Consider the following 21,725-nt stretch of genomic DNA (forward strand, 5'->3'; position numbering starts at 1 on the left):
ATTTTCCTCAAAGATCAGCCAAAAGGTAATTTTGGTAATTTGTGTCTTCAGGGAATCAGCCCACTTCAGCTGAGTTATCAAATTTGTGGGCATAGGGTTGTTCATAGCATTCCTTTACTATCTTACCTAATAACAGACAAATATGTAAATTGACCATACCTTCACTATGCCCACAGCCAATCAGAGTGAGTGAGTATGTAAATTAACCCACCAAAGATGGCGGTTAATTTGCATACGAAGGCAGGGCAGGCAGCACCATGGCCTGATTCCGGGGGTACGGGTCCATTGGGAGCAGAGTAGGCCCTGCGGGCAGCGCCAGACACTGCCCACAAGGTACCAGGCCATGGCCCGGGAGGCGGTGGGGTGGGCAGTGCCAGACTGCACAGGAGGGGTCTGGGTTCAACGCCTACCTGGGGAGGCGAGGCCGGACTGCCTAGCCGCTCCCGGGGGTCCCTGGGATCATCGTTCCCCCGGGGAGGTGAGGCCAGACCCGCCTAGCCGCTCCCGGGGGTCCCTGGGAGCATTGCCGCCCCGGGGAGGTGAGGCCAGACCCGCCTAGCTGTTCCCGGGGGTCCCTGGGAGTATCGCCGCCCCGGGGAGGCAAGGCCAGACCCGCCTAGCTGTTCCCGGGGGTCCCTGGCAACATCACCACCCGCCGCTCTTGGGGGTCCCTGGGAGCATCGCCGCCCTGGGGAGGCGAGGCTGGACTGCCTAGCCACTCCCGGGGGTCCCTGGGAACATTGCAGGCAGGGGGTTGCTGAGACCCAGACCTGGCCTCTGGCCACAGATTCATAGCTTCACAGAGACCAAGGGGATCTGCCTCATCTGCAGAGAGACAGAGGTTCTGCAGTGGCCCCAAGATGCGGGTGAATATAGTCAATAGTGTTGTAATGATGGTATGATGCCAGGTGGGTACTGGAGCCCAGCCAGGGATCAAGGGGCATGGAAGGACTCCCGGGCAGAGGGGCAAGGACCCTCACCCCTGAGGCGGGGGTTGAGGGGCGGTGCCACCTCAGTGGAGGGGTGCTGCACTGCAGGGTACTGGACTGACTGATGTGATTCAGAGAAGCTCCCAGTGCTAACTGGCCTTTCTCAGGCGGCCTTCACACTTCAGAGGCAGTGACTCCTGCTCCCGCCTTGACCCAAAAGCAAGCCCGCGGTGCCCTGCCCCATGGCAGAGCATGCCTAGGCAGTGAGTGCGAAGCCTTCCACCTGCTCCGGAGAAGCAGGGGCAGTAAAGAATGGGGGGCAGGGGACGGGGAGAGGAAAGAATGTGGAGCATCCGCAATGAAGAGGTGCTCGAGAAAGAGGCTCGGAAGCCTGACTGGAAGGTTTGTTCTGTTTGCTGGGCGGCTGCCCCTTAGGAAGCACAAAGAGCATGGCTCTGAGGGCTTCCTGTGTGCTGAGTCAAGTTCCACAGCCAACTGGAATTGGCCTCAGTTTCCTGGTCCGTAAAATGGATGAAGCATGTCCCAGTGCCTTCACTGAGCTTTGATGGCCAATTGAGATACTATATAAAGAAAATGATGGAAGAAATGAGAAAGAAAAGGAAGGACGAGCAACACAAAAGAAAGGCTGAAAGGAACCTGTAAACCCATTGTCACTTAAATAGAGAATATAGTCAATAGTGTTGTAATGATGGTCTGATGCCAGGTGGGTACTAGAAATATCGGGGAACACTTTGTAAAGTATATGATTGTCTAACCACTATTCTGTAACTAATATAAAACCTGAAACCAATACAAAATAATATTGAATGTAAAGAAATGAAAATTGGAGTGAAATTTTTATAAATTTCAAAGTTTAAATAAAAGCTGTAAAGGAAGGAAGGGGAGAATAAAAATAGTGTTTTTCATTTTAAAGAGTTGTCTTTATATGGTGCTTTTATACTTTTCTAAGTCATTATCTCATTTTAATTTCCGGGCAACTTAAAGACAAGATAAGTATTCCCTCCACTATTCAAAGAAAGGAAATCTTGGTGTCTGGTACTAATGATTCAATCGTCAAGCCCTTATTGTAAAGCAGGGTTAGTAAAATTTTCTGTGCAGGGTCATATCTATACTAATAAAAGTCTTGGGGGTGATCAGGCCAGCAGGGGAGGGTATTTGGGGGCAAGTAGGCCTGCAGAGGAGCAGTTAGGTGTCAATCAGGCAGGCAGGTGAGCAGTTAGGGGGCAATCAGGCAGGCAGGTGAGCGGTTAGGAGCCAGCGGTCCCGGATTGTGAGAGGGATGTCCAACTGCAGGTTTAGGCCCAATTCCACAGGGATCGGGCCTAAACCTGCAGTTGGACATCCCCCGAGGGGTCCCATATTGGAGAGGGTGCAGGCTGGGCTGAGGGACACCCTCCCCAGTGCATGAGTTTTATGCACCGGGCCTCTAGTCCTTTAATAAAATATATTAACAGCAAAGGCAGTGAGGCAAGACAGTGGCCACCAAGAGGAAATGACCTGGAGCCTTGGGGGTTCAAAGGAAGACGCTGGAAAGGAACAAAAAAGATGGCAGGCCACAGCTAAGCTGCTGGACTTGGCAGAGAAGGTGGAGGAAGAAGACAGAGACTGCATCCCAGGCTCTATTTGCAAGGGCAAGTGCAAAAAGAAGGAATGGATTCTCATCTTTTTTCCCCGAGGAATACATTTTAGAACAAGACCTTTAATGCAAGACTTAAGAAGTGGATGCTTCAGTCTAAAGCAGATACTAAAATGGATCGTAAAGATAAGTTATTTGTGATTAATGAGGTCTGTGAAATGTGAAAGTACGTTAAATGTTTCTGTTTTGAAGCTAAGAAGAAACAAGATCTCTATACCTGGCTTTCACATTCACCTCATAGACCATCTGTTAAATTTCTAGTTCAAAACATTCATACCCTCACTGAACTAAAGATGACTGGAAACTGTTTGAAAGGTTCTCAGCCCCTTTTGTCTTTTGACCCTGCTTTTGATGAATTACCACAGTAAAAGAACTCTTAAGTCAGATCTTCAGTACACTCACTGCACTGTCATCCCCAAAGCCAATCATCTTTGAGCCATGTTGTTACTTTCACTGTTTTTGGATAATAGGATATCATTTCAGAACTTTCAGATCATAGGAGAAGATGCTGCTCTTGTAAAAATAGGATTTCATTTTGTCTTAAATCTCATAAAGATTTTGCAGGGAAGTTTTGGAGTACCAGCTTTATATGAAAATCCTCAATACCAGTACCAAACATCCATCGGTGTGGCACAAGACCCATCACAGCTGCAAAATACAAAGAGAAACAGCAAGTTAAAGAGGCATAGAAACTGAGGGAGAAAGAACCAAAGATGATTCTTCCATATGAACCCACTGCAGATGTTTTTGTTACACCAGCTAAGGAACAACCGATAGAAGTACAGTGGGTAAAATCAGAGCCAAAAGTTGATTAGAAAGCAAGAAACAAAACGGTTTTCAAAAGGCAAAGAGAAATGAAACAGAAGCTGAAAGTGGAAATGCAAAATGAATCCCTGGATAACTAATTTTTCACTTATTTCACATTTATTTTGTATTCAATATATAAATAGTTTTATTATTCAGGACTATCATACATCTAGTTAGTGTAGCAGTTAAAAGAAAGAAAAAATTAAAATCTCATGGCTTCCAAAATAACAAACCTTTATTGAGGAATAATTGACAAATGTAATTGTATATATTTCAAGTGTATATTATCCTTTTAATGTCCACGGACTCAGTAATGATGATCCCTCTTTAATTTCTGATATTGGCAATGTGTGTTTTCTCTCTTTTTTTCTTGTTTAGTCTGTCCACAGGTTTATCATTTTTATTGATTTTTTTTTCAAAGAACCAGTTTTTGGTTTTATTGATTTTTCTCTGTCCTTTTCCTGTTTTGAATTTCACTGGTTTCTGTTCATATTTTTATTGCTTTTCTTCTGTTGCTTTAGGATTAAAATTTTCTTTTCTAGTTTCCTAAAGTGGAAAATTAGGTTACTGATTTTATATCTTTCTTTTTTCTTAGTGCATATGTCCAATGTTATCAACTTTTCCTCTAAGCACTGCTTTAACTGCATCTTCCAAATTTTGATTAGTTGTGTTTTCATTGGATTAAAATATTTTAAACTTTCTTTTAAAACTTCTTTGACCCACCCTAGTTAAAGTTATAAACTTTAAAATTTAGTACTCCTCATTTCTTTCCTTTCTTTCCTTTTTCTCCCCTCTCCAATACTTGTAACCTGCTAATATACTATGTAATTTCTTTATTATGCATTTTGTTGTCTCTCTGTTAGTACATGACTTCCACAATGGCAAAGTTCAGGAAGCTTTCTCAGTTTTGTTTAGCGATGTAGTTCAAGTATCTAAGCCTGTGCCAGGTATACAATAGCACTTAATACCTGTTTGTGACTGAAGTAGAGGAATTTTAGAACAAGCTTGACATATAGAATGGGAGTGGAAGAAACAGTGCCTTTGAACAGGATTTATTTAGCTTTGGATATTGCAGTTTTTAAAATATTTATTGTTGAAAGTATTACATAGGTCCTCCTTTTTCCCTCATTAACCTCTTCCAGCCGGCTCCTATCCTCCCCCTCCCCCATCCCCTGGCCCTCACCACCCCATTGTATGTGTTCACGGGTTTTGCATATATGCATGCAAGTTTATTGGTTGATCTCTTCCCACCCACCCTCCCCTGCCTTCCCTCTGAGGTTCAACAGTCTGTTCATGCTTCTATGACTCTGAGTCTATTTTTGATAATCAGTTTATTTGGTTCATTAGATTCCACATATGAGTGAGATCATGTGATACTTATCTTTCTCTGACTGGCTTATTTCGCTCAGCATAATTCTCTCCAGGTGCATCCATGCTATTGCAAATGGTAAGAGTTCTTTTTTTTTTTACAGCTGCGTGGTATTCCATTGTGTAAATGTACCATAGTTTTTTAATCCACTCATCTGCTGATGGGCACTTAGGCTGTTTCCAAGTCTTAACTATTGTAAATTGTGTTGCTATGAACATAGGGGTGCATATTCTTTTTTAAAAATTTTATTTTATTGTTTAAAGTATTACAAATAGTAGTACATATGTCTCCTTTTTTCCCCATTGACCTCCCCCCTGGCCTCCCCTACCCCCAACCATATATTCTTTCTGATAAGTGTTTCAGGTTTCTTAAGATATATTCCTAGAAGTGGGATGACTGGGTCAAATTGGAGTTCTATTTTTAATTTCTTGAGGAAACTCCCCATGCTGTTTTCCACAGTGGCTGCACCAGTCTGCATTCCCACCAGCAGTGTACTAAGGTTCCCTTGTCTCCACAACCTCACCAACATTTGTTGATTTGTTGATGATATCCATCCTGACAGGTGTGAGGTGACATCTCATTGTCGTTTTAATTTGCATCTCTCGGATGATTAGTGACTGAGCATTTTTTCTTATGTCTCTTGGCTTTCTGTATGTCCACTTTGGAGAAGTGGCTATTTAGGTCCTTTGCCCATTTTTTTAAATTGGATTGTTTATCTTCCTTTTGTTAAATTGTATGAGTTCCCCATTTATTTTGGAGATTAATCCCTTATCAGATGTATCGTTGGCAAATATGTTCATGTAGTAGGGTCTCTTGTCATTTTGATGATGGTTTCTTTTGTTGTGAAGAAGCTTTTTATTTTCATGTAGTCCCATTTGTTTATTTTCTCCTTAATTTCTATTGTCCTAGGAGATGTACTGATAAACATATTGCTATGAGAGATGCCTGAGATTTTGGTGCCTGTGGTTTCTTCCAGGACTTTTATGGTTTCACGTCTTACATTTAAGTCTTTTATTCATTTTGAGTTTCTTCTTGTGTATGGTGTAATTTGGTGGTTGGCATTTTTCTTAATGTTTTTTGCTTTTTAAATACTACATGGATTTTTGATAAGTTAAACTCTGATATTTGAGCGAAGATTTTGTGCCCATTTGATATCATCTGATCAGAGCAGAATATCCCTTTAATATTGTCCATCAGACATGTCCTTGTGTCTCTAGAATCTAACTGATTACAAATTCTGGCAACTCTGAGTTAGAGGTTTATAATTTCCAGTTAATCCAAAAAGTTATGTACTTTGTGAATCACTGCACAGAAATCATATTCTTATGTATATAAAGAAAGGAATTTATATAGTGTGATTGATCAAGGTATTAATTATGTTTGGGCACACACAAAAAATGACATGAATTTTCTCAGGTGATGTGGTTGGCCAAATCCATTAGGATATGGGATGCCTGACTGAAATCCTGAATGGCCAGAATTTGAAGCAGAGGCTTATGCTTTTAAAATGTCCATCTATTGCACCCATTTTGCTTCATTTCTCTGCCACAAAATGCCATTTCATGGAAGAATATGCTTTAGTGGATATCCAAGAAATATTCATCATCACTACAGGCCCTTATCACCCTGGCTGGTGTGGCTCAGTTGGTTGAGCATCAGCCCATGCACCAAAGGGTCACCAGTTTGATTCCTGATCAGGGCACATGCCTAGGTTTTGGGCTCCATCTCAGGTTGGGGTGTGTGCAGGAGGCAGCTGATCTATGTTTCTGTCTCACATTGATGTTTCTCTCTCTCTCTCTCTCTCTCTCTCTCTCTCTCTCTCTCTCCCTCTCTCTCTCTCTCCCCACCTCCACCTCCATCTTCTTTCCTTTCTTTGTAAAATCAATTTAAAATAAAATAAAGGTGCTTATCTAAGACATTGTACTTATGCTGTTGATAAAGAGTATCCTGGCTATTTATAGGCATACATTTAAATAGAAAGGTTAGAACCTGAGAAAATACCAAAGCATCTTATACATTCATACAACTTGCTCAACTCTACTCTTTTCTTCTATCTTGCCTTGCTCCAGGCAGAGAACTGTGGGAAAGTTGAAGATAAGCCTTTATAGAATCCAGCATGGATATGGTCAGGGGAAGGAAATGAGCTAATGTATATGAATAGAATTCCTGTTCTACTGGTCTGATCTCTCGTGTTGAATAGCTCCATTTCCAACAGTCTTGCTCGTGGATGGGTGTAAGGGATGATGTAGAAGACTGCACACTGCATAATTCTATTTCCAAGACTCTTTTGCAAGGTAGCTTCCAGTTGGGTCCTGCAAAGTGGGGGATTGATAAGGAAAACTGGATGCTGGGAAGAAGGAAAATGCCTCCCTCCCCCTGCTTCTGGTGGTGTTCGGACAACAGCTGCTGTGGCATTGGGAGTGTGGCTTTTCAGCAGTAGTGTAGGTTCCCGGATTCCTGTTCAGCTGTAGTTGTGCCCTGTTGATGTGCATAGGTACCTCTGTTCACACCAGATTATGGTTTAGAAGCAATAGTAGCATCCTGACTTTTACTAACCCCTTCTTTCTGCTCTTCCAGCCACTCAAACACCTTTATAGCCAACTTTCTTCTCTAAATCATTTTCTTTTTGACAAATTTAAAACGATTTTTATTTTCTAATTATTCCAAATATAACAATACACAGTACGGATAGTGATCCTACAACACAAGTCCTCAAAGGTGGGATCTGGGATTTTTTATTGACCAGATTGTACTTGATCATGAAATAACCTCAAATGACAGAGGAAAACGAAATACTCAGAATCTGTGGCTTACAGTGGCCTGGGATAAATTGTCTCTTACAAGAAAGACTTCAGGAGACCAATTATCTGCTGAGACTAGAAGTGATTATTGCAAGGATTCTAGGTTTGTTGGCTGCTTCTGACTTCACCTGAGGGTTACAGAGAAAACATTGCTCAGTATTGTAAACTCTCAGCTCCATGCTGAGTCAGACAACCACAGATCTTTACTGATGGCTCAGGAAGAATCTCTAGCTACTGTAGCCTCTAACCTCAGGACAGATGCATTTGAGAATCAGACCCAAAATTTGTTCCTGTGGGCTGTAGGATTGCAATATAACATTCACTGCTTCACGAGGTCTCTTACATAAAAGTTAGGGTGCTGGTTGGTAAGGAATGGGACCTTGGGAACTGGACTAGAAATGGGGACATTTGAGAGTACTCAAATGAATCTAAGAAACTTGAACCCCTAAAACTACCTGAGGGTCCTTTGCTTTCAGAAGCAGTGCCTTCTCCCCTTTCTGAAGACTTACCTTTCCCTTGCTTGAAAAGCCAGCAATTACCTCACAGGACTTATTGCTCTTTCTCCTCCTGATCTATCCTTAACACCACCTTTGCCTCTAGACTCACAATTAGAAGTAGATCCCAGAATATATCAAGGGATTAACATTAAAAGAATGAAAATATGTTGCCAGTTTATATTGAAAAACAAAAACAAAAACAAAACAGTAACAAAAACTCAGAGCAGAAGTGTACAAATGGTTTTCCAGTGGAACTGAATATAATGGACCCTCTTGTCTGGTGGGGATCATGGGATCCCAAATGGCTGAGGCAGAGGCCAAATAGCAATGCTTAATTGCAAAGTATATTTGCGTGTGGGGCTACAGTGACAATCAGTACAATTTAAAAACACGAAAACTTCCAGAGCCAAAGGCATTGTTAAACGAACAAAGCTTAGGACATTTCTCATCTGTCCAGTGGCTCCTGGTCTTCCCCTCGAAGACAGTGGCATTCCAGAAGCTGAACAAGCTTATTGACTTGAAATAAAACATGATGTTCTTTTCCAGAATTATAGAAAAATGAATGAATACAGAATATCATTTATTTGGTCTTTGATATTTCTTAAATCTTTGAGATTTGCTACCATTTGTCTGCGGTTAGCAGGGGACAAAAAGAATGACTAATAGACAAAAATATTAAAGTAAATACTTGAAAATTTGATATCTTCAAATATTATATTGTGCTGGTCTGCTTGAGCTATCATGATCAAATACCACACACTATGTGGTTTATTTTATTTTTTAATAGTTTTTGATTTTTTAATAAACAGGAAGGAAGAGGGAGAGAAACATCGATGTGAGTGCAACATCCATTGGCTGCCTCCTGCGTGCTGCCTTTCTTGATTGAGCCCACAACCTGGGCATGTGCCCTTGATGTGGACCGGCAACCTGCTGGTGTATGGGGCAATACCCAACCAACTGAGCCACACTGGCCAGGGCACAAACTAGGTAGTTTGAACAATATAAATTTATTTTCTCCCCATTCTGGAGTCTAAGATCGAGGTAAGAGCTCTCTTCCTGGCTTGTAGATGGCCTTACATGGCCTTTCCTTTGAGCTATCTGGGGCCTCTTCTTCTGAGGACACTCATTCTATCAAATGAGGAAGTGCCCTTCTGACCCCATTTAACCTTAACGACTTCCTGTCTCCAAATACAGCCCCACTGGGTGTTAGAGTTTCAACATATGAAGTTTGAGGGGACACAAACACTTAGCCCATAACATTTATTTACTATCAGGTTTGCTGAGCAGTTTAGATGTACACACAGAATGCAAGTATACTTTCTGAGAGTACATTTTGTCCTACCTTAAAAGACATCCTTGTCTACATCACTGTTTCATGATGTTCTGAGACATATATAATCATTTTCAGGGCTTGGATCTCATATGTAAAAGACACTGGCAAAGTACATTTCCAGTCCCTTGGTGGTTATGACCAATTATGTTACTGCCTCTTTGAAGATGCTCAGTCCACTGAGCATTTGTTCTAATATTCATTTCACATGTTCCTTAGAAACATATGCAAGGTCTGTATCTTTCCCATTTTTTCCCCCTGTGGAAGAGGCAAGGTGTTGACTTTGCAATCTAATTTATTGACTCCAAATAAGTTTTATTTATCAAATTTATTTACTCCACATAAATTTATCCAAGGTAAAATTGGATAAATTATTTAACAGTTCTGTGCCTTATTGGCACAATGGGGATAATAATAGTCCCCACACTGTAGGGCTGTTGTGAGGTTAGAGATAATCCATGTTGAACCCTTAGTCAAGGGCCTGGCACTGTCTACCACTAATATAAGGGCACAGACATAAGATATAGTTGAAACCATTCACACCAATTAAAGTATTCTTTTTAAACAAGAAAGCATTGAAAATGGCATAGGGCTTAATAAAGCCAAATTGCAAATTCACATTTTGATGCTCTGTTATGGTATTTCATCCCAGTTAGCTGCTTTTCCATCCATGGGGATTTCAAATTTGAGAAGATCTTCATTTGTTCCTTAGTCACCTAGCTTTGACCTCTTACACAGACCTTTGTCTGAACAGGCCAGGGAATAAGATCAAAATATTGTTGTAGATTTATTTGTGATTCTAAATCCAATGGCCATTAGGCCTCCTCCACCCTCCCATATTTGCAGGTGAAGTCACAACATTCATCACCCACTCCACTAATTTTCAGGACAGGTCACGACTTTCTCACTAAATAATCTGGATTCCAAGGCCAGGATGTGGTTGCTTTTCAGATGATGGCTAAATCAGCTGCTGGCCTGCGCCAGCCTGGAGGAACTGCAGTGTTATCAGTCTCGACCTTTTATCCCCAACTAATTATTTTCTCTGCTAGTGAAATTGAAAAATCATAGCTATTAAAATAGTTCCCAGTCAAGCTGCCCTTCTGTCAAGTACCTTAAATTTTAGCTTTGCTCTGCTAACAAGGTGACAGGAAAGGTATAATTAGCACTAATCGCATGCTTATACAGCCCCATCCCACCTCACCCCTACATAAAAGTCCACATAGTCCACATTTTAATAATAAGCAGTGAGTAGTAAGGTGTGCAACTCCATTTAGGGAGTCAGTGGTTTAACCCAGGTCACTCCTTCGTAGCATTCGGGTCCTGCTTCTGGGAAAAGACTTGGAGCAGGCTAGCATTTGAAACTGTTTTGAAAGTGACCTTGTTTCTGTCTCCTCGCTCAGATCTCTCCAGGGAATATTTTGTTCTAGGACATCGTGCTCAAGCCCATGGTGGGTACTCCCGAAAAAAAAGAAAAAGAAAAAAAGAATGGCCTTTAAATGAGAGTTCTTAATTTCCCAGAAAAAAAAAAAATCTAAAAAGGAGTAAATAAAGCAAAAACTTTCAAAAGGGGAAAGCTTTCTTTCTAACACTGATGTAGCAATGCTAAAAACCTCTCCTTAGCCCACCTGCGTTCCCCCCCTACTTCCCCCATGGCCAATCTGTTAGAGAAAATTGAGATCTGGTTGATGCTGGATCAATGAACTCAACTCTATCCGGGGCCTCCATGAACTCAGTTTCACTTCCCAACTTGTGTATTACTAATACAGGGTTGCTCTGTGTCCAGGATGTCTTTAAGCCAATAAATCTTTTTTTTTTTTTTTTAGTGCAAATGCATAACCACTAAATACACTGTTGGGTGTGGGGGGATAGTGATAATAAAATGAATATGACAGTTTCTTCCTTTAAGGAGCTTATTCCAGAGGAAGGCAAATCTATAAATATATACTAGTAAAAGCCTAAGTGACCATCCGACCGGTAGCTATAACATGCACTGACCACCAGGGGGGCAGATGCTCAACACAGGAGCTGCTGAGCTACCATGACTTGGCAGTGGCGGTTCCCAGAACCAGAGATGAGGGAGCCCGATTCCAGGGTGCATCACCCGATAACTGCCCTCTCGCAATCTGGGACCCCAGGGGGATGTCGGAGAGCCGGTTTAGGCCCGATCCCCACAGGCCAGGCTGGCCAAGCTGAGGGACCCCACCGGTGTTTACATAAAGTCCTTGCTTTCCTAGAGGTTACATTCTATTAAATGAAATGAAAAAATTCTTTACTTGACCAATTATTTCTATTTCTATGGTTGTTCTGAGTTCATATAAATGCAGAACATTAATATAAAATATTAATATATTCTATAAAAAGTAGAAATAGATGCTATGTCTTTATGATCCATAATTGATATATGTTAGATTGGTTTAGATACTCATGGAATATCATCTGAAATGCATTGTTAGCCTCTGGCCAAAATCGAGATTACCAGGGAGGTATATACATTTCTACTTGGTCTTAGGTAAGTAATAAAATAATACACCTTAGGCCAGGTAAACAAACATTCCTGTTATGGGCTGAGTTGTGTCTACAAACTCATATGCTGAAACCCTAATCCTCAGTAACTCAGAATGTAACTATATTTGGAGGTGAGGCCTTTAAAGAGGTAATAAAATAAAAATGAGGTTAAGTGAGCCTTAATCCAATATGGCAGGCATGCTTATGAAAAGACAGTCGTACAAAGACAAGTACAGAGGGAAGACATGTAAAGAAACAGGGAAGAAACCAACCCTGCCAATGCTGTGCTCTCAGACTTCTAGCCTCCAGGTTTGGGAGACAATATATTTCTGTTGTTTAAGCCACCTGGTTTGTGGACACTGTTATGGCAGCCCTAGCAAACTAATACAATTACTTATGTGAATAAGGGGAAATTATGTTTTTTTTATTTTGTTTTTTGTTAATCCTCACTGGAGGACATTTTTTTTCAATGGTTTTTAGAGAGAGAGAAAGGGAGGGGGAGAGACAGAGAGAGAAACATTGATGTGAGAGAGACACATCAATTAAATGCCTCCCCCAGGGCCAGGGATTGAGCCTACAACCAAAATACATGACCTTGACCAAAATCAAACCCAGGACCCTTCAGTTCATGGGCTGATCTCTACCCACTGAACCAAAACAGCTAGGGCAAAATTGTTTTTAATAATTCAGAAGACACGAGGCTATGCTTTGGTAATAATCCCCTGAATAGCTATCTGAAAAGGGGCAACCCCACCAAGGTATTTATCAGCTGAGCACTTTTATGTGAGCATTAATTAAAAAGAAAACCTCTAATGTGTTTGAGTCATTATGCATTTCAGGGTCTCTTCCTTATAGCATATAGGCTACCGTAATGAATACAAAATAGAAGGGAAGACTCTAGATAAAGAAACTAGTTAAGGTAAAATCTATGACTAGTCCTAAAAGTCAGTGAGAAGAAATCATTGTTTCCAGGAGATAAAATTTATCTTATTGATTTCCTATTGCTGTCTTCCTTGAGGCTTTATCAGACTCTTTAGAGGCTTCTGTTACATTATAGGTCAACTAGTGGCCCGGTGCACGAAATTCATGCACATTAAAAGGGGGACCCAGAGTCCAGTCCCCACCCACCCACATGTGCCTCAAAATCGTGTGAAACCCAGACCCGGCCGACACCTCCCCCCCACAATTGGGCTAGATCCAGACCCGGCCAGTCCCACTCTTATCAAGCCCTGCTGGGCAGGGGGCATAGCCTCAGGTCCCCTGGCCTGGCGCCAGGGTGGGGGGCGAGGCCTGAGGTCCCCCAGATGGGGCGGGAGACGTGCCTTGAGGTCCCCCGTCAAGCCCCACCAGGTGGGGGACATGGTCTGAGATCCCCTGTCAAGCCCTGCTGGGTGGGGGGCATGGCCTGAGGTCCCCCATCACGCCCCGCCAGGCGGGGGTTGGGGGCACGCAGCCTCAGGTCCCCCGGCCCGGCACCGGGAGGGGGGTGCAGCCTCAGGTCCCCCATCAAGCCTCACTGGCAGGGGGCCGCAGCCTCAGGTCCCCCCTCAAGCCCCGCTGAGCGGGGGGCGCGGCCTGAGTTCCCCCGACCCAGCACTGGGGGTGCACCTTGAGGTGCCCCGTCAAGCCCCGCTGGGTGGGGGGCATGGCCTGAGGTCCCCCGGCCTGGCACTGGGGCAGGTGGAGCAGCCTTAGGTCCCCTAGCCCAGCACCAGGACGGGAAGTGCACCTTGAGGTTCCCTGTCAAGCCCCACCGGGCGGGGGGTGTGGCTTGAGGTCCCCTGTCAAGCCCCATGGGGGTGGAGGAGGGCGTAGCCTCAGGTCCCTGCTGATTGCTCTTTAAGGCTCCTTAAGGGAACTTGGCCCCAGCTATGGGTGCAGCCATCTTTGTGATGGAGTGATGGTCAATTAGCATATTCCCTCTTTATTAGATAGGATGATAGTGAAATGATGGTTAAGGATTAACAGAACATGCATTTAAGTATGAGAATGGTATAATGTGTTCTCAAAGAACCCAATTCAACATGCCTGAACTTGTATTTGGCTGGACATGTCTGCTATTAGCAAGTACAAAGTGATTATTAGTTCTCAAGAGTATGATTTTCAGGTCATGGAAAAAAGTAGAGGGTGACGGTCCAACTCTCCGTGTGCTTTCTTGTCCCATGAAGTGTTTTTATGGCCAGCGTGCTTTCCTGGTGATTTTGACAGTACTTACATATAAAGATGAGGTCATTTCAAAACTCATTTGCATAATAGAATCAACTTTCAGAATCATTAATGATAAATAAAATTTTAGTGATAAAATCCAATTTCAATAATAAGGGTCCAAATTGATCAAATTATGATTCCTTTATAAAACGCACACAGGGCTTTTTTTTTTTTTAGTTTTATAAAAACACTTAATGATAATTAAATTCATTTATTCTTCCTAATGAGAACATTTTATGCCTTGGCTTTGAATAGCGGGTCATTACTGTCATCTCACTTGCGCTCCGCAATCTTCCTATAACACAGGGAGAACAGTGGGTGGGTTAATTTTATAGATGAGAAAGCTGAGCCCTCAAGAAGGGTTTTCCCAAGACTCCGCAGCTGGTAAGATGTAGGGCTGAATCTCAAACATTAACCTTTTTCTGCTTATATCATTGCTTTCTATATTCGTCTGTGCCTTTTATACCTTTCAAGCAAAATATCTGCCAAACAAAATAAAGAATTAAGGGAGCTACATACAGGCCCATTGGATTTGGGAACTTGAGATTGAACCAAGAAAGCATATTAAGAAGCAGAACTCAACTGTGGCTTTATAGTTCACCGAAATATACATGCGGAGTGTGTTCAGAAGCTGAGACAGTAAAATGAGCTAATAGATGTAAAAGCATCTGACACAGTGCCTGCCATCTCTTAGGCCCCCAATAAAGTCTAGTTGGAGCCAAGTCCTGATAAAGTATTGTGTGTGAAGCCATCTCATCAATTCCTTCACTTTCTTAAGTAACTCATTTGCAGAAGATAGACTTTTGATTGTTTATCACTCCAGGGCCATTATTCAGTGTAAGAAGTTAATAAAGAAAAGCTAGAGGCAGAAGAAAGAAGACATAGGGTTATTTTCTAGGTCCAGAAATATAAACAATGACCAGGCAGCTTTTTCAGTGTGAGAAGCAAAGAGGAAAATGTGTTTCTCTGAAAACAGCAAAATGTTAGGAGGCCCTATTATTAACTCAGAATTGTGACACAGGTATTTCTAATTGTATGATTCTGTTGGAATTTGAAATATACTATTTTACAGAAGCAAGAATACGAGTGCCTTCCTCATTCCTCAGTGACTGTTTTCTTCCAGAAACTGATTTTTATTTTATCTTTAAACATTTTTATTGGTATAATCATCTCATAGCTACTACTAAACACTCATAATCATTGCAATTACAACGGCATTGGAGCAGAGTAGAAGCCCAGGCATCAGAAAGGGGGGCTTCCAATCCTGGCTCAGCTGCTGCTTACCTGTATTACCTTCTGTAACTCCTTTTACTTCAAAGAGGTTTCGGCTTTTACAACCAGAAAACGAGGAGCTTAGATAAGGTGACTTCAAATGATTCTTCCCAAAGGCTAACATTTCCAGACCAACTACAACGTTTCCTTATTTGTGTCTGCATTGTTTTACAAATATTTTGAAGGCTTTGAGAGGTCTTCCTTTTATGGCATTAGATCCTATAATCAACAGAGACTTAATCGTTTTCTCTTTTTATTGACTCAGGAGTGAAATGTCCAGGGCATTTTTGGATGGTTTTTTGCTTTCTCCCCAGTCTCTTGCTCTTGCTTCTCAATCCTCTAATTTCTGAAGGTTTTTCATTTTAGCACAATAGCAAAATTTCTTAGCATCTTCGGTTTCATTTCATTTGTATTTCTCTGATTTGGCCTTCATAAGTCCCCAGCCCTCAAAGAAAAAAGGGGAACCCAGTAGGCAGCAAGGGTGCCCACTGAGTATCTATACAAATGGAAGGCTCAGGAAAATGCCACTGTACACATCCCAAGTAGCATACTCTCCCGGTAACTCTTTGGATTCACAATCCAATCTCTTGGGATAGGTCACAGGAATGCTAGTGCTATGCTCCTTTATGGGTGAGATGAGCACAGCATACTCAACTGCAATGAAAAGGATCTCTAGACAGATTGTTGTTGTTTTTTCTTATATTAAAACAGTAGCTATCTGATTACTTACTATTCAATTTGAAACTCATTCCTGAAGACTCTTGAGTTGAAATTCAGTCCTGAAGCTATTCAGGTTGATCTAGGACTTCTTCCTGCAAGTGGTTAGGAGCAGAAAGCTCCTGTCTCTTCCATTGTTGAAGGACCTTCTTTCAGTGACTCATTTTCATTTCAATGAGGTAATAATTCTCATAAATACCTCAAAGAGTGTAGCTTCCATTCTGAATTTGTATGCTAGGTTAAATGCTAATCTCAAACCCTCCAATTGCTGCCTATAGAAATACAACTCATTTGTTGAAAACAGGGTTCTGAAGGGTTGCTGGAATCCACTAATATTGAGAAGTACTCCATTACAGCCCTACTTTTTTACAGCACTCCTTTTTCTTTACCCCCATCGTTCACACAATAATGAAGATTTAACTTAAAGATAAGATTTTTAAATTAATTTTTAAAATCAGAAAATCTAGCGACACTGGGCTCTAATTTCCACATAGCAGTCAACTGTGGCTAAGAAGTAAACTACTCCCTTTAGTCAAAGAATCTGTTCTTTTGCTTACTATATTCCCACCCAGCTGTCTACATTCATTTATGCCTCAGACCTGGTCCTTGCTGACATTTATGTTTACGGCTTCTCTTCTACAGCATAGATTACAAACTAAAATGGAAATCCAATGGTACTGGTCTAGCATAGGTGAACTATCAACCAATGGGCTCCTAGTAATTCTAGAATGAAATAGTAGAGCTTTAAATTTTCTTTATGTATTTGTTTATCCATTCACTCAACTATTATGTACAAACAGCTATGCTTAGCTATTGGAATAGTGGTGAACAAGATTCACAGTCTCCTTGGTGTAAGATTGTGAAACGAGTGGGATAAGCTAGATGTGTAAATAAACAATTAGAGAAACTAGTGGGATAAGCTGGATGTGTAAATAAACAATTAAAATGTGATAAGTCCATTGATAAGCGCATTGCAAAGAAAATATGAAAAAATGTACTTGCAAAGTATGCTTAAGTCTATAGGAAGCTTTCAGAAAATAGAAAGAAAAACATGCAGTCCTGACATCCCAAAGGAAGGGGGAAAAGTGTTTCAAAGAATGAGGTACAGCAACAAAAGATGCTGAGATATTAAGTAATTAATAAAATGTGTTGATTGAATTTAGCAAAAAAAATGTCTTCTTAGGAGAACTTGTTGAGACTGGATTCTGTGGAATTGTATAAAGACAAATCAGATTATAGTGAAAGTTGAATTGAAAATTAGGAAATGGAGACAGAAAGTGTAGAAAACTCTTGCAAAAGTCTGTTAGGGGGAGAAACATGCAGTCTGAAAATCCAAAGGAAAGTGTGAGTTTGGGAGGATTTTTTTGTTTTGTTTTGTTTTTGGTGAGGAAAAGCTAGAGATTGAAATTTGAAGAAATCCAAGAAATGCAAAAAAAAAAAAAAAAAAGTTGATGGTGCTTTGTGCTTGAATAGTCAGGTAGGACTAGGATCCAGAGAATAGAAAGATTACATTTAGATAGGATGACAGACAATTTTTCTAATGTAATAGACAGAATAGTTGTGAATTGAACTAAATTTGAAGGTACTGGAAGTTGTGTGAGTTCCCCATTATAAGCTTCTATTTTCTCTGGAAAGTGGGAGGTAAATCGATGAATGAGGAGACAAATTGTTGGATCTGAGGCTTGAGTTAGAGAAAATTGAAAATAGTGGAAAATAAGATGACTGAGAGCTGAAAAGATACACACAAAGTAATTTCCAGGAATTCTTGAGAACTCAGTTTAGGCTGTATATCATCGGCTTATAGTACCATTAGTTTGTGTGTCTTCTATTTTGCATTTTTTAAAAAATAATAGCATTCAGCTACATAGATGTGAAATGGCAGATAAATTGATTTATTTAGACTTCAGAGTTTGTATTACTGAAGGATAGTTCATTAAGAGATTTGAAATATTAACAAGAGACTAGTATAATGATGAACCAATAAATATAAACTAAATAAGAAACAAATGGAGATAGGAGGCAGGAGAAGACAGTAGAAGGGTCAAATGTCTGCCGATCCTTGTGCAAAGAAGCAAAAAATACATAAGTGAGAGGAAAGAAGCACAGAACTGGGATTAGAAAAACGTGGGGGTTGTAATGAAGATTGTAGAAATAGAGCATTGCAGTTAATGACCAAGTCCAGGGCATGGTCAACAGACATCTGTGGATGTTTAAAGTAGAGTAGAGAAGAAGATCCCTGGAACTGTAAATGTGAATGAACTGGGAGAACAGAGTGTTGGGTAGGTCAAGAGGAAGTTACAATCATTGGAAATGAGTTGGGACACCCCCCCCCTCCGTGCACAAATTTTGTGCACTGGACCTCGTGTGTGTGTGTGTGTGTGTGTGTGTGTGTATACACACACACACACATATATATATATATATATATATATATATATATATATATATATATATATGTGAAAAAGCTTCTCAAGATTTCTGGATAATAAACTTATTTCACTTACAATGCACATGAAATTATTTCAGTATATTTTCCACTCTATTGATATACAGATTAATTTATGCTGATGTACACTTAGATCTATGTACTTGCACTGAGAATTTTATAATTATTTTACTTTTAATGAGTGGAGTGCCATAAATCAGTGATAGTATGCAAAAATACATTTTTTCCCATGACTCTTTTTTTTGGTTGGTTGTTGTTAATCTTCACCCAAGGATATTCTTTCCATTCTTTTTTTTAAAGAGAGAATGGAAGTGGGGGGGGGGGGAAAGAAAATATATCATATATCATAATATTTATTATTTCAAATAATTTTTCTGTCCTATTGATTATGCTAAGTTAATTGTTTCTGTAATCAAGAGCACTCCTAAAGAAAATATTTTCTTGCCTAAATAATTTTAGTGCACCTCAAACTGTACAATTTGGCTTCACATCACAGATTTTAAAGAACATCAAATCTCAAAGCAAATTTCCTTTGAAAATAAGCGAGAAAAATTACAGATGACAGAATTACTTCCAACACCTGTAGTGTACACCAGTTAAGTAAATGTTCCTTAGTGTCATTTGAACCTCTTGTAAATGATGTTGGACTAGGTAAAGGCTGTCTTTTATTGTGGTAAAACCACAGGGAAAAGAGAAGTTATCCTAATTTTCCATGCTTTTTGATCCCACTTCTCCTTCCCTTCTTCATAATTACTTGCCAAATGATCTCCAGTCAACCGAGTTATCTTGTCTTGAACATGCTGTCCTTTTTATCCAGTCTTCTCCACCAATTAATGTCTACTTCCTTCTTCAAAGCCTTCCTTCATCTGGGATTGCTCATCTGGGAAACTCTCAATAGATTAACTCCACCAAATCATATGTATGCTTCTGCTTTCTGATGCTTTAATAATATTTGAAATTCAGTGTTCAAACTTTTGTGAATTTTATCCAGACTTTTTAACATATTAGCACATGGTGTCATTATATCATAGAAAATTCACATGGGTTAGTTCATTGAAGCCATTCAAAAAGATAGCTAGGTTTTATATATATATATATAAAACCTAGCTATCTATATATATATATTATATATATCTATATATATTTATATATATCTATATATATATATTATGCTACATTTTATTTTATAAGTCACATCATGGTTTTATGTTATTCTTGCATATATTTAAAATGCATATATACAATAAATATAAATTGTATATATACAATTTTGGAAAAATTATAATTAGGAAATTTCATGTCAAATCAATTTGTCACTAATGATGGATCTTTCAAAGAATATTTTTGTTCATATAAAACCTGAATCAAAAATGAATAGTTAATTAACCTATGTATTTGAGGCAAAGTATTGATTTTAGCAGTTTGCTGAAATTTAGGCAATTTTTCAATTGGCAATTTGCAGTTAAAACGAAAATGGAAGAAATATTGAATTTGGATGAAAATTTTTGCATATGTGTTTTAATAGAGTATATTTTACAAACTTCAAAATTACCCATTGTAACACTTCAATGACATTTAATTATTTGTTTTATATTTATTTATCTTTTGTTGTGGTTCTGTTCTTTCTTTTTTACATTCTTTGTGTTAAGCAAATATTTCTTTAGTGTTTTCACTGTTGAGTTACTCTGTTGATTTTTTTTTTATACTATATCATTTGACTCATTTGCTTACTAATTGCTCTAGGGATTACAGTATGAATCATGACTTACCAAAATATGATTCCAAATTATACTAACTGAATTCTGATTAAAGAAACACTTTTAATACAAGATATCTTCCTCCCCCAACTTTCAGTAACTATTATTGTACTATTATTATTGTATCCATATATGTTAAAAGCTCAATAATACAGCATCACAATTACTGATTTACATTTATCTTTTAAAGAAATTAAGAAAATATATTTGTTGAGTCCTCTATTACAACCTACATATTTAGCATCTCTAGTACTTTCTTCCATATAGGTTACCATCTGGTGTCACTTCCTTGAGGATTTAAGGATTAATTTCAATATTTCTTATAAGCCAGGTCTGCTAGCAACTAATTATCTTAATTTGTTTATTTGGGAATATCTTTATTTTCTTTCACTATTTTTTGTTTTTGTTTTTTTGGCTTATAAACAACAGAAATGTATTTCTCACACGTCTGGAGACTGGAATTCCAGGATCAGGATGCCGGCCTGGTCAGGTGCTGGTGAGGAGATGGCCTCCTTTTTGTATCCTTGCAAGGCAGAGGGCAGAGAGAGCAGCTTTCACTTTTGAGGAGTACTTTTGCTATCCAGAATTCTTCTGTGGTAGTTTTCCCTTATCAGCATTTAAAAAAATAAGAATTTAATGATATATAATAACATACCACAAAGTGCATCATCTTCAAAGTACCATTCAGTGGTTTTTAGTATATTCATACACTTGTGACTTGATCACTACTATCTAGTTTCAGAAAGTTTTCAACACAAAGCTAGGCCCGATAGTCCACTACACACCTAGGCTAAAAACCTCTATATTCATTAGCAGTCATTCCCCATTACCACTGCTCCCCAACCCCTGGGAACCACTAGTCAACTTTCTGTTTCTTTCGATTTGCTTATCCTGGATAGTTCATGTAAATGCAACAATGCAACAGATGGCCTTTTGTGACAAGGTTCTTTCACTTACCATGATGTTTACAAGTTTTAGCCATCTTGGGGAATATATAAGAATTTCTTTCCTTTTTATATACTCACTAGAGGCCCGGTGCACGAATTTGTGCACAGATGGGGTCCCTCAGCCTGGCCAGTGATTGGGCCGTCTCACCCAATCCCGATAGGGGCCGGCTGGCCAGGGAGGGACTGCGGGAGGTTGGCCAGCTGGCCCCTATTGGGGCAGATCGGGCCGGCCAGGGAGGGACTGTGGGAGGGCTCCAGGGCATTTCCAGCCCTCCCACCCAGTCCTGATCGGCTGGACCCCAGCAGCAAGCTAACCTACGAGAGCATCTGTCCCCTGGTAGTCAGTGCGCGTCATAGCAACTGGTCGAGCGATCGACTGAATGGTTGGACACTTAGCATATTATGCTTTTATTATATAGGATTATATAGGACTAGAGGCCCGGTGCATGAAATTCGTGCACGGGGGGGGGGTGGGGTTGTCCC

At 40.1% G+C, this 21,725-nt stretch overlaps 1 pseudogene across 1 annotated transcript; it reads left to right on the forward strand.

The window, feature by feature from the left end:
* Positions 1–2,442: 2,442 nt before the first annotated feature.
* LOC307093777 (ribosome biogenesis protein BRX1 homolog) lies at positions 2,443–3,401 on the forward strand (annotated as a pseudogene). Its single transcript has one exon. The product of its transcript is annotated as a ribosome biogenesis protein BRX1 homolog (transcript).
* The last annotated feature ends 18,324 nt before the right edge of the window (positions 3,402–21,725 follow it).

Source organism: Cnephaeus nilssonii, assembly GCF_951640355.1.
Source record: "Cnephaeus nilssonii genome assembly, chromosome: 21".
Taxonomy (NCBI): domain Eukaryota; kingdom Metazoa; phylum Chordata; class Mammalia; order Chiroptera; family Vespertilionidae; genus Cnephaeus; species Cnephaeus nilssonii.